The sequence below is a fragment of the Eumetopias jubatus genome, unplaced genomic scaffold (genome assembly GCF_037043125.1).
Source record: "Eumetopias jubatus isolate StellerSeaLion01/CBP00866 unplaced genomic scaffold, mEumJub1_p1.0 scaffold_8, whole genome shotgun sequence".
NCBI classification, from domain to species: Eukaryota; Metazoa; Chordata; class Mammalia; order Carnivora; family Otariidae; genus Eumetopias; species Eumetopias jubatus.
Genome location: NW_028274814.1, coordinates 6,297,278 through 6,310,334, shown reverse-complemented (window position 1 = coordinate 6,310,334; position 13,057 = coordinate 6,297,278). Strand labels below are relative to the sequence as shown.

General features: G+C 49.0%; 1 protein-coding gene across 1 annotated transcript in view; it reads left to right on the top strand.

Annotated features, from left to right (window-relative positions):
- Window positions 1-13,057, top strand: part of JCAD (junctional cadherin 5 associated) — a 37,892-nt gene that overhangs the window by 12,471 nt on the left and 12,364 nt on the right. The window lies entirely within an intron of this gene.

The window sequence follows — 13,057 nt, the reverse complement described above, 5'->3', positions numbered from 1 at the left end:
GTGTACATTACAGAGTTGAAAGAGTTATATATCGCCCTCCGTGTGTGACAAGGAAAACCTTTCTTCTTGTATATTCGTATAATTCCACTGGCTCCTGACCCATCTTTCCCTTGCACACACTGGCCCCCGTGTGGGTGTCCCGTCTGAATACAGCTGTATCTGTGGGTGTTTTCTTACAACCAACAAGAGGGCGGGTTGGCTGGGGGAGGGAGGGCTAAAAGAGAGGAAATTTCGGGCAGCTTGCCACAGAGCCAGCATGGGAGAGGAGCCCTGCGACCCCCATGCACACAGTTTGAGGCGAGAGGAAACCCGTGTCATCACTTCATAAAAGTGTGTTTGTCTTCAGCACTGCGTTGGGACCAGGCTCAGCCTGGGGGCGGAGGGCTCTGCGGTGGAGAGCGTGTTATGTAATTGTGCGTAACCGACAAGAAATGGACCCACACACAAATGGAAGCAGAAGCCTGTCTTCAAGGCAAACAAACAGAAAACCAAGCAAACAAAAAGAGTGAATTCAGTCTCAGGGGAATGAACCCGCCTCCCATGGTTCAAAGTCACCACCTTTTCACGGAGAGGATCTTCCTTGTTGCTTGGCAGCTTTCAGGTGAAAACGGGAGGGATTTTATTCTTAAAATGTACAGCATTCAGCACCTTGGTTATCGAGTGAAAGCGAAGGCGATCGATTGCCCTTCTGGTGCCCGAGGTGGTACAAGCCAGCTGATGCTGCCCCGGGAGCTCCATTTCTCCGACCACGGATGTGGCAGGGTCAGGAGGGAACCCGGAATGGAAAGAGACTTAAAGCTGCTTTTTAAACCTTGCCCTTCAGACTCACACTTGTGTCCACTACTTTCTTGGGCATCAGTCTCTTTTCAGCCATGTGCCCTGAAATACCTGGCCACCCTGGATTTTAGGAGAGGCCTCTTACGCATGAGTCGGCGGAGTTAGGGCAGGCCTAATCACACTATGAAAACTTGTGCTCGATTCTGTCCTGCCTTCTGTTGCTTCTAGCTTTTGTGCTGAGTGTCTGTACCTTCTGTCTCGGATTTCAGGGCACTGAGGCTCTCCACCTTGTCTGTTCCTTCCTGTGTATTTGCTTGTTACAGTGTTGGATACATAGTGTGTTTAACGTGTGCTCATGGATTCAGTTCTTTGTTCCACCATTGTAACAACTGTTGAGGAGCAGGAGACTGGATTTGTGGCATGGAATCCCTGCAGATGGGCCTTGTAGGCTGTGTGGGGTCTCCCTCAGTCTCACAGATCTGAGTAGGGGGCAGTAAAATCCCCTCTAGAATTCTGGGTGGGCCGCGTGGCTCCCAGCCTCATCTACAACCTGCTCAGAATGTTCTAGTCCCTTAGTGCTAACAGGTTGTTGAGGACAACAAGCACTCACAGCCCAGCCTCTTAGTAGGTAGGCATAATCGAATCTGTAGGCAGTCTTTCTTTCTGTCATGAGTAAAGTGCTCAGGTAAGTAGCTTTGGGTAGCACTGGGATGTCTTCCATACAGATAACAGAGTTCTCGACAGATCTAGCCATTCCCCCCACCCCCACCCCATTTCTGAGGTTGGCTGATTAACTTATGAGATGTAGGGTAGCTTCTGGATGGAAGGTTGCCTTCGGGAGTAAAAAGAATATGCGTACATGTTTGCAAAACTCCATGCCAGTGCCCAGAGTCTCAGAGACCAGCTGCAAGCCTTCCTGGGTTGAATTGAAAAGATGTTTTCTTTCTTTAGTAGCTTATAGAGAACTGGAAACAGGAGGCAAACAGAAAAGTGAACAAAAAGGTAGGGAGGAGAATTTCTTTTCAGGAAAAAAAAAGCGTCTCGAGAGGAAATAAATAGGTGCTAGGAGTTAAAGCCTGGAAATTGAAGAAAAAGAAAACCCAACAGTACTTTGGCTTACGTGAATTCTGAATCGGGATGAATCAGTGGTTCTCTGCCAAGTCCCAGCCTTCGGTCTGCTAGGTCTTGCTTCCTGCCTCTCCTACACAGTAACACCTCGGGGCTGGTCTCTGGGTCTGGAGGGGCAGGTGGGGCCCCCAACTCCAAGCCAGCAGACCAGGCAGGCTCAGGAGGGCCTCCTCTTCTGGCAGTGTCTTGGGTGGGGTGAGGTTTGCCCTAGAGTGTGTCCCCACACCGCAGGCCCGTCCTCAGTGCCCATGGCCTCCCCAGAGAAGATGGTGGTCAGAGTGGTTGGGAAGGCCACAGGGGCCCAAAGAAGGCGGGTTTGTCTTATTCTGATAGGATGGCAGGTTAGCAGTGTCCTTATAGCCAAAGGACATGAAGCCCAGAGCATGTCGTAAGGGCCACTCACTCGGGGCCACAGTGGAGGGATGCCCGGCTCCGGCCTCAGGCTGGGGCTGCCAGGCAGGCTGGTGGCCGGCTGTCCCCACGTGAGTCCTGTCCCCATTTGAAAGGGGCGTGGGATTCTCTGCTGCCGTGTGGGGGACTGTCGTCTCTCACTTCCTTGTCCTCTGCCCTCCTCCTGGCATGCGCGGATGTGCAGTGGCTCTCAGAGCACAGCTGCGTCCCTTTCCTGTCTGGGGCGCTGCATGAGGAATGCATCCTGCCGTACCTAGATGAGACGCGCGTGCGCAATGCTGCCGCTCCGTGTGTGTCGTAAGGGCCGTATCGTCCCGCGTTGGGGGCATGCCTTGAACGTCAAGGTAGTCTGGTGAGAATGATGCACTTCGGTCTTTCCTTCAAGAATTAACCTCGGCTTCTGACAGCGTTTCTTATGTAAGGGCTGGTTAGACCCAGTTAAATTAAGAAAGAAAACAACCCTCAAATATGGAGCCTTGACTCGACTTTGCCTGCGATGTCAACCCCCAGCTCGGGATGGGCCCCACAGGCCTCTGCCTCCAAGCCCGAGTCCTGTGCCCTCTCCTGGGCACACTGCTATGTGCTCTCTGTGCACCAAGCCCTGCCTGGGACCACCCAGAGCCCTCCTCCCTAGCCCCTCCTCCCTAGCTCCCACCAGCAGCCCCTCCTATCAGTTTGTCTTCTGGGGGAATGATTCGCTCCCGGGTGTTCTACCAGCACTGTCTCCTGGTCCCCAGGATTGTCCGCTTCCTGAAAGCTGATACCATTGCGAATTTATCCCTGGTTTTGCTAACTCCTATTAAGGAATTTTGCATTTATTAAACACTCAACACATTTTTTTTTTAAATAAATTGGATGAAACCTAGTACTTCTATGCCAAGGCAGTTGTGGAAATGCTGAGTATTTCAGAACACTGGGAGAAGACGGGAATGGGAAGTAGAGAAGGTTTTTCCAGCGAGAGGACCTGGGCGAGGCTGGTTTGGGAAGGTCCTATTGTGGAAAAGAGGGGCACCAACTTCTCAGGCTGGGCAGCCGAAGAGGCTGTTTCGATGGCTTCGTCCACACCACTACCTCCTGGGGGACGAACAGGGTGGAAGGGAAAGGAAGGAACAGACGCAGGACTCAGCAAAAGTCCCAGGAGGCCGAATAGCCTCGGCAGGGAAAGTGTCCCTCCTTTGTAGATTCTGCGGGTGCAAGACTCCAAGCTGCTCGAATGACAAGGGGCTAGTTGTCGTGAGGCTGTAATGGGGAGTCTCGCGGAGCACCCACAGGTAGGAAATGAAGACGAGCGGGGCCTCGTTGATGTGGGGATGAGAAAGCTGGGACCCAAGGTCGGTAGTCAGTCACCCTCTCTCGGGGTCGTGAGTGGTTCCCCTGGGGGCCTCTCTGCTCTCTGTCCCCCCATTGTCGCCTGGCTCTGCATCTCCTGGTGCTTCTGCTCCCTCCTTTGCAGACCAGCCTCTTCCCTTCACTGACAGCCCCTATGGGCCAGTAACTTTGGCTCAGAGTGACTTTTGTTCTGCTCTTGCTTCTACGTGATGGTTTAGCTCAGGAAGCCCCTGATGACCACCACCCATGCCTCTTAAATTTTTGAGAGACGGACTCAGTAGTTGGGCCCATCAGTGGGGACAGGGAGCAGGGGCTGGATAGGGGAAGAGAGGGTGGATGGGATGACCAGATGTGGATGTCTGATCTTCACCTGCGCTTGATAAAGGGGCTGCGGGTGAGGGAGGCGAGTGCTGACCATGCACCCCCAGACATGTGCTCTTTTCACAGGCCATTCATTTAGTAACTCCAGAGACTTGGCATTTCCCCCTTCAGTCAGTTACTCCGGAGAGCTTATCTCCAGGCTAAACCACTCCTAAATGGTCTCAGTTAGTCTCCGTTAGCAGATTGCGCTGCTAGAGCTGGCTGCAGGCTTTGCACGAAAGTCACTCACATGGTACAGGAAAAACCTCACGGGCCACATCAGACGTCACTAGAGGATCGACAGGTTCATAGCTGGAAAACCATGGGTGTCCTAAAACTGCAGACAGCATTCTATATATCAAATGATTCGGTGCTAGATTTTTAGTGTGTCCTCATTTTTGTCGTATAACCAACAACAGATACTTCTGGAGTGCATCGTACGTAACATCTGTGTCCTCCCTCTGGCAATATGGAAAGGATGGTTCTGAAAGCTTACATTTACATCTGTGTTCAAAGATTATAATGAGAGGTATTCTTTAGTTCATCAGTTTGCATGAAGTTGAGCCATCGATGCACACACTGTGTTGTTCCAAGGCTGGGTTGTCCACACATGCGCGTGTGCGCGCACGCACCAAGATTAAGGAGAGAACAGAGGAAGTGGGCATAGGGGAAGAGCGAGCTGTTATCTATACGTGGAGGAAACGGCGTGCTTAAGATGTAAGTAGCCATTACTAATACTTCGCTACCTTTAAAATATGTAGAAGGCCGTTATCAGGCATTCACGGTTTCCTTACTGTGTTTCCGCTGAAAGACTATAATCAGAGGAAGCTGTAAAATAACTTAACATAGCAGGAGTTTGGATCTGAAAGTCATACCATAATAGGTTCTTCTCTGCTTGGCCCCAGGAATTCTGGTAAAGCTGTTTGTTAGTTAACCATGAGAATAACTTGCAATTACGTCTTGTCATCAGCGGCAGGCGTCACTAAGGAGAGACGTAGCAACCTAGATGAGTCTCTGATGTGATCGGGGCCTCATCTTGGGAGGTTTCTATTTGATCAGCAGACGTCCGCTCTCAATGGTGCTACTGGATATGGGAAACAGTCACTTCTCAGAGGCTTTTTAAGCTTCTCTCAAGTCATAGCCTGCTTATAATGGTTTTCCAAAAAGGAAGCCTTCAAGTTTAACATCTGTTTCCATGTATCTCTTTTTCTTTACAAAATTATATTTCCGCAAACATTATTTGTCTTTTAGCTGCTTGCTTCATATCCTAATTATTAGGTGGTATTATTCTGACCTCTTCACAGAGGAAAGTCCAAATTGTTTGAGCTGGTGAGCTCATGAACACACATGGCAGATTCCGCCCCCCTGTTTCCCATTGTCTTTTTGGTAAACCCTTCTTGTGAGGTGCCTTGTTCTGGTTGTAAGTGCTGCCACCATCCAGACATGCCTGGAGCCGGTCCCCCCTCTGGCATACACTCTCAACATAGCTTTCCTGTTGCCAGTGCTTCCAGACAAGAAGCAGGTTAGACCCTCCGAACGTGAGACTTCTGGAAGAACAGTGATGATGATGAGGTGGTGCCTCTAGAATTAATGGGGAGACTCCAGCAGCACAGCCTAGAGCTTCATTGGTCTGGGTAGCTGGGCCCTTGTCAAGAGGAGAATTGTGAGTTGAGTGCCTTTTTTGGTCAGAGAACTGGGTCCATTAAGGAAGCCAGGAGAGACCCAAGCGAGAGGCGCACTGGGTGATAAGGAGATGGAACACGGGTCCAAAAAGAGCCCTGAGTGCGTCTTTAGTTCCAGTTTACTTTGTTTCAGAGATGATGATACCTCTGAGTTCTTGACAAGGTTCAAAGAGCCTGAGACCAGAGTCGAGCTGATGCACTATGTGTACTTGCTGTACCTGACGGTGGGCACAGTGTCCTTGTCTGTCTACACAGAGAGCAGGCTCGTCCCTTCTAGCCCCTTCTGGCTCTGGTTGACCTTCCTTGGCGGCTGCCTCCCCCACCCTTCACTGCTCAGAGCTTAGCCTGTGAGGCACAGAGAGGGCTTGCTTCATGTCCACGTGAGCATGGGGTGGGTGCTGATAGGATCATGAAAGAGAAGTGAGAAATTAGGGGTGGCTTTTCTTCACTGTTGATGACGACATATATATAGACTGCACTGGCGAAGACATTTTCACGGTAGAACTATGTCCTTATTAAAGAAAAAAGGGGAAATTCAGTATTTGCTTCACCTATTGGGAGTTATGTGCAAAAAAATGGGTCAGAGCTTGCATTTCCTGCTTTGTTTTAATAAACTAAATATTGCTCTGTTCTCCATCATCACTGTGGAAGCGGGTGTAGCTTCTTCCTTAGAGACCAGCCATCACCGGAGGGGCGGAGTCTTGTTATGACAGTCAGCTATATCATTATTTCCTGTTATTGTGAAGGCCCATTGATTATGACTTCGAAAAGACAATACGGATCTAAAATAATCATCACATAAGACAAACACTCAGTTCTTCTCTCTTTCCTTTGTGCCCCTCACCTCCTTCCTCGGATGTCGTGAGGAAAAGAATCTCAAAATGATCGATGCTGCTGAGAATTTAATTGGGTTAATAATAGTAATACTTGTTAAAAAAAAAAAACCAAACAGACCAAGGGCTTATTGTATGTTAGACACTTCGCTAAACAGGTTAAATGTATCTTCTCATTAAGCCCTCGCAACAAACTTAGAAAGGAAGGAACTATTCCCATCGCTGGAGTGTAAGTGAAGAACCGGAGACAAAGTGAAGGGAAGCGATGTTGCGCAAGGCACAGTCTGGGAAGCCGGTGTGTGGGCCGGGTGCTCAGGCTCCACTCGGGGCATTGCCATACCACCCCTCGGTTGGTGCACCAAGAAGCCCAAAGCCACCGATGCCCCCTGTAGCCCGGGGCAGGACCACAGCCCTGACCCTCCTGTAGACGGGAAGCAACCCTCCCTGGGGGTGGACACGGGTTCATTGGGCTCCTTCTGTCTTGACTGCAGGCATCAGCATCTCTTTCCCCTCTGCTCTGTCATCTTCCTGCCACTAAGAAATTTATCAGATGGTGACTACTAACTGGTAGTAAATACAGCTAACAATTCTAGTTCAGATTGAATTGTTACTCAACAGCGATACTGATCCATGTTTCCAAAGGAGCCTTATCTTCTCTGATCTTTATGCTCCCTTCCATATGTGAGTCTTACTCTTCTTTTGACCTCATAGTTCCCCTTTCCAAAATTACCTTTTTATTACCCTGGGTCAGTGGGTTATTTACACAGTATAGCGTATTGAATATACTAAGGCACACTGAAAAATAAAATTGCAGGCTTCTGGGCCCGGGGAGCATTAAGAGCAAATTCCATAGCAGTAGATGGCTGACCCCATCACAGAAACATGTCAGACATCTCACACGGAGACTGGTGAATATGAGTCACTCTAAAGAGATGGCCCAACGCCTCTGCCAATCTAGAAGAAGAGACCATCTCCTTTGAGGAGTGGGAGGCTCTTTAAGTGACTGTGCATCTGGATAAGATGGGCCCATCTGGAGTAGGGAGGTGACTGGGAGCACCAGCATCTGCTAGGCTGGCAGGCTTGCCAACCGGAAGAAATCACAGGACCTGGAGTCCACTTTAGTGGAACCTCCCACTCTCCACCCAGACCTCCACTGGGAAGCACCGCTGGCTAGACTTTGGGGGCTGTCCCTGGAGAACCAGGTTCAGGATTTTGTTCATGGAGGATGGAGGGCATCTCTCCCATGCCCACCAGTATCGATGCAGAGCTAGGCTATTGTGTGCCTGGATGAGAAGTTGGTACAGCTCCTGAGGACCTGGAGTCTACTGAGAAGGTGATCCCGGAGCGTGTGAAACCGTGTTTACAAGTCATGTCAAATGTTGCCATTCTAAGTAGGCTTTTAGTTTTTTTTTTAAAAAAAAAGAAAGTATTTTTTGTTGTGGTTGAAAATGAGTCATGAGTGTACTCATAGAAATGTCTCCTATTTTTTTTCACCATCAGCTTTTATATATTCAGCGAATGGGCTTGCCTCTTTTCCTCTGGACATGTTGTTTTTCACATGTTCACCTTTCAGATACTTCCCAAACAGTTTTTATCAGTTGTTTCTTCTCTGTGATAAGGCGTGGGGCTGTCAGCAAGGGGTAACGTCTGCCTCACCTCTGTCCTGCTTTCCCAGGCACTCCGTAGAAAGACCCCGCTTGTCTCTTTGAACTTGTCCACACAATTTATTTGAGTTCTCACATTCCACTTTGTTTTTCTTATCTTTTTCCCACCCTGTATTAATGTGTTCAGCTTGTTTTTGTAAAACATCCCATTGTTAACTTGTTTAAGATGTAAATTATTAGCTCTCATTTTTTTAAAAAGAAAAATTTGATCTCATCTCATTTCCTCAAAGGTATGAGAAAATGTTCTTGGCCTTGAAGCCATGTGAGGGAACACACAATTTAGTGGAGAATGGACATCACATATTGAAGCCAGTAGATATCCATGCTTGATAACTTGTCTGAGGGAGAAGTTGACCAGAACTATCGCCAGGTGGAGTCCACGCGAACCTGTCTGAGTCAGGCCCATCTTGGGTACAGGACAGATGTTCGTTAAATAGGTTCTTTAGCATTTTCTATTATATAGATTATTTATTATTTCCCAGATGACCTTGTCTTGTACAAATAGAAAAAAGTTGCATCTAGAATGCTTCGCCATTTTGGTTAGTTAGATAGGGCAGTTTTGACAAAGTTAAGGTGATACAATGTAACCTTTTTAGGTGGGGAAGAAAACTGACTACATTACTAGCGTAGGTAGTTATAGTCTGACTCTTCTTGCCCTATTTGTGTCATCCTTTATTAGTCTTCTGATCATGTTCATGGCACGTCCATAGACAAATAGCACCTTGGGATCCTGGCCACCTCTTGGCACTTAAGCACACCACACATTTACTGAGAAACCAGAATATCCATTGAGAAAATGAGCAAAAGCCACACAATGTGGTTTTTCTCATAAAGTCGGGTGCCCCAGGAGAATGTTTACAGGACTGTAAGGAGTAAGAAAGATGCTTATTAAAGCTGTGTGGTATATAAAGCCCACTTACTATCTGCTGAAGAACAGAGGCAAGAAAGGAGATTCTTGACTCTCTCTTAATTGGGTCCATGACAACTATCACTTCTTACTAAGTTGCAGTGGTTCAGTCTTGCCCTTGGACTGTGTGTAGAGTCTAAGACCCTGCAGTCTGTTCATCTTCTGCTGTTTCTCGGGGTATCTGTGATGGACGGGCAGTCAGAGAGGACTTCCTCAGGGAAGGACCTGTGGCCTCTGGAGCGCATGGTGGCGACTTGCTGGCCCACTCAGGTGGGGGCAGGGCTGTGCCAGGAGGGTGCAGGTGAGGGCTTCCACCCTGCCCAGTCCCTATGGAACCTGCCCCAAGAAGGGTTCTGCTAAGCATTCAAATCCTAAATGCTCAGAACAAAGCTTCAGCAACAGCAAGAGCAAACAAAGAAGCTGACCTTCAGCCGTGCCCCATGTTAAGACCGCTGCCACTCTGTGTAAGTGGTAAATGCAGAGGCATTTAGATTGCTCAGTGGCAAATGCTTTACCTCAAACTGATTTTAAGTATTTTCTGCTTTGTCAACCAGTAACTCAGTTTTGCTTTAAGTGGCTGCTTAAAAAGTTATCTGGAGCGGGGGTGGGAGCGGGACTTGAGGCAAAGAAGTAGTTCCAAAATACCACGACTACTGCACTGATGATGGCATGCCTCAGGGAGAGTGCAGGTCCGGTTATGAATTGTGTGGTTTCCCAGTACATAGTAAACTTAGGTGCACACCACGCCATAGTCTTTTAAGTGCGCAATAGTGTTATGTCTAAATAAGCAGAGTACGTACCTTAATTTAAAATATTGCTAGGGGCACCTGGGTGGCTCATTCATTGAGCATCTGCCTTCAGCTCAGGTCGGGATCCCAGGGTCCTGGGATCGAGCCCCGCATCGGGCTCCCTGCTCAGCAGGAAGCCTCCTTCTCCCTCTCCCACTCCCCCTGCTTGTGTTCCCTCTCTCGCTGTCTCTTTCTTTCTGTCAAACAAATGAATAAAATCTTAATAAAAAAAATATTGCTAAATGGGGGCACCTGGCTGGCTCCGCTGGTAGAGCATGCGGCTTTTGATCTCAGGGTCATGAGTTTGAGCCCCACATGGGGCATAGAGATTACTTAAAAAATAAAAAATTAAAAAATTAAAATATTGCTAAAAATGCTAACCACCATCTGAGCTTTCAGCGAATCCTCCTTTTGCTGGAGGAGGATCTTGCTTCGAGGCTGGTGGCTGCTGAAGGTGGGGGTGGCTGTGGCAATTTCTTAAAATTAGACGACAAGTGAAGTTTGCCACATTGGTCGACTCTCCCTCCCATGAACAATTTCTCTGTGAGATGCGATGCTCTTTGATAGCGTGTGACCCACAGTAGAACTTCTTTCACTGTTGGACCGAATCCTCTCAAACCCTGCTGCTGCTTTATCAGTTCAGTATGTGGAATATTCTAAATCCTTTGTTGTCCTTTCAACAATCTTCACGGCATCTTCACCAGGAGTAGTTTCCATCTCAAGAAACCACTTTTTTTGCTTGTCCATAAAAAGCAACTCCTCATCCGTTCAAGTGTTCTCACGGGACGGCAGCAGTTCAGTGCCATCTTCAGGCTCCACTTCTAATTCTGGTTCTCTTGCTGTTTCCGCCCCATCTGCAGGGACTTCTTCCACAGAAGTCCTGAGCGTTCCGTTTGTAAAAACGGTCGGATCTGAGAAGCGCAGTAAAGCGAGGTATGCCTGTAATGATGATGATGATGATGATCATGGATGTTTACTGTTTACTGACCATCCGGCCTCGCGGCATAGCAGCCTACCCCCGGGCGTTGGGAATGGTCCCCCTTCAGCCAGTTCCTGGCAGCTCTTCACCCCGCCGCCCCCCCCCCCCCCCCCGGGCCTTCACCTGCTGTTGCCCAGAACCAGCGTCTCCACAGGCCCCGTTCCCACCAGCCTCACTCCACTGTCTGTCAGCTGAAAAGTGGGCTGTGCTGTAGAAATCCCTTGAAACCACAAAGGACACCTGAGCACACGGAAAAAAAAAAAAGCTACCCTCACTAGTAATCATTGAAATGCAAATTGAAACGAATCAGGAGTTATTTCCACTTATCTAATAAGGAAACAATTTAATTATAACAACCAGAGATGGGAAAGGATCAGTAAGATTGGCTCTCCGGGAGGTGGGGGGGGGCGGGGGGCGGAGGGGGCGGGGGGGGGGGGGGGGAGTAAATTGCAACTGTGGGCCTAAGGGCAGATTTGCCAATAGAGACAACATAATGCCCCCGATCTACTAATTCCTTTTCTAAGGATCTGTTCTATGTAATCTGTGACCTGCTTAGTGTTTGTGAACAGTAGTGTTTCCCAGAGTGTTGGAATGTCCTCTACGGAGGCCTAACAGTGATTAAAGGAATCCTGTTCTTATGATACAATACTAACCATCCTTTAAAACTATGCACTTGAGAAATGTTGCATTACATCGGAAGACGCGACACGGAGTGGCTACCCAAATGGGCTTTATTTAGGGTCACACTTACTGTGTTTGGAGTGGTCCCTATTCCTTGCAAGCTGTGCAGCTTGGGAGAGATGTCAAACATCTCTGCGCCTCAGTTTCCTTATCTGCAAAAGGGAGAGAAAGCAGTGGAAATTGGGCATTCTTCCTACAGTGCCTGAGACTGCATACGTGCCCAAGTGCATGTTAGTTTTAAGTTCCTTACCTTTTGTGCCTCCGTTTCCCCCTCGGTCCAATGGGAATGACAGCAGTTCCTGTCTCAGGAACTGAGACGCACCTGCAGGTGCGTTAACGGACAGAAGGCCCCTGGCGTGGGCCGAGCGCGTAGTAACGGCCATGTACGTAGCAGCTGCTGGCTGCATTATGCGTGCAGGGAAATGTCCACATAAACCAGATCCCTAGCGGAGACCACGGCTCTTCGAAAGTCCGCATCCTCACCTACACCAGGCCTAGAGCATATGTATCAAAGTGACCGTCACTGGGTGAGAAAGATGACAAGCAGGTTTTGTCTTTTGTACTTCCCTCTATTTTTCCAGATTTTGGACAACAAATGCATATTGCTTTTATAATTTCAAAACCCAACAGCAGTTTTGGAGTTGGAACACTGTTAATGAGAGCAGTTGAGCATGCCGCGCTGTCTTCGGGTTGATGGCTTCTCCACGCTGTGGAGAAGCTAGCTCCCTAGCCTCCGGTCGCTTGTAGCAGCCTCTGACTTTCTGCGCAGGGCAACAGTGCTGTGCAGATTTCTTCTTCGGGCACATTAGAACAGTGACTCCAAACCCCGGGTGCGGGCTAGGATCATTTGAGGGGATGACGAAATATACTGGTGTCGTGCTGCTGGCTAGATTGGGGGGTTCTCAAGGAGATTCTGACGTGCGGCCAGGTGATGGGCAGCAAGCTGGGACCAGGCTGGCACTTGGTGCTTCCATTTCCTGCCTGCCCAGGGGTCCTGGCACATGACAGAGCCCCTCTTCTCCTGGTGAGTTTACAGGTCGGCCCGAGCAGTGTTTCCCACATCACCTAAGATGAGACTCCCCTGGAGTGCTCGCTACAAATGTGGGCACCTGGACCCTGACCCAGACCTGCCGAATCTGAACTTTTAACAGAGAGACTTGGTAACGTGTGTATTTAACGAGCCCACTGGGGGCTTCTTGTCATCAGGGAAGTGCGGGAACTGTGTTGAAGCCCTGGTTCTGTCTCAGCCGCACACTGGGAATATCAGGGTACCTGGAGAAACCCCACTGCCGGCTCTGCCTCCCGCCTCTCTGACTCTGACGTGATGGAGCAGGGATAGGTCTGGGCCTCGGGACTTGGGAAGTCCCTCTGGATTCTAACATGCAGTCCTGGTTCACAGTGACTTGCCGTGATGGTTCTCAGACTGAGGTGCCTGGGACCCCATCGCTTGGCGACATGTTAGAAATACACTTTTGTGGAGTCCCACCTGAAACTGCTGAATCAGAAACTGGGGATGGG